This window comes from Arachis ipaensis, chromosome B07, assembly GCF_000816755.2.
Source record: "Arachis ipaensis cultivar K30076 chromosome B07, Araip1.1, whole genome shotgun sequence".
NCBI classification, from domain to species: domain Eukaryota; kingdom Viridiplantae; phylum Streptophyta; class Magnoliopsida; order Fabales; family Fabaceae; genus Arachis; species Arachis ipaensis.
The window spans coordinates 39,490,027-39,490,396 of NC_029791.2; positions in this window are offsets into that span (position 1 = coordinate 39,490,027).

Genomic DNA, 370 nt, shown 5'->3' on the forward strand with positions numbered 1-370 from the left:
GAGATTGTGGGGTAACGGGGACAGAGGGGAGAATTGGAGGGATTTGTTTGTTGGAGCGCCAAATTCATAGAAACCAAAATAGAAACACTATTTCCCATTTTATCAGAGAGTGAGAGAGAAAGAGGAGAGGACACACCCTCTTCTCACATTCTTAATTTATCAAATAACAAACGAAATCATAAATTTATTAACAAACAAGATCAACCAGATACTCCAGAGTCATACAAGCACACCTCCACACTATTCAAAAATGGGTAAGAGAAAAAAAAATCTATCTACACACTAAATTACTAAATTAATTGTTATTCCAGTGGCTGATTTTCGGCTATACCTGCTATAGTTATAAAAAGAAATATTACTGGTAAATTTT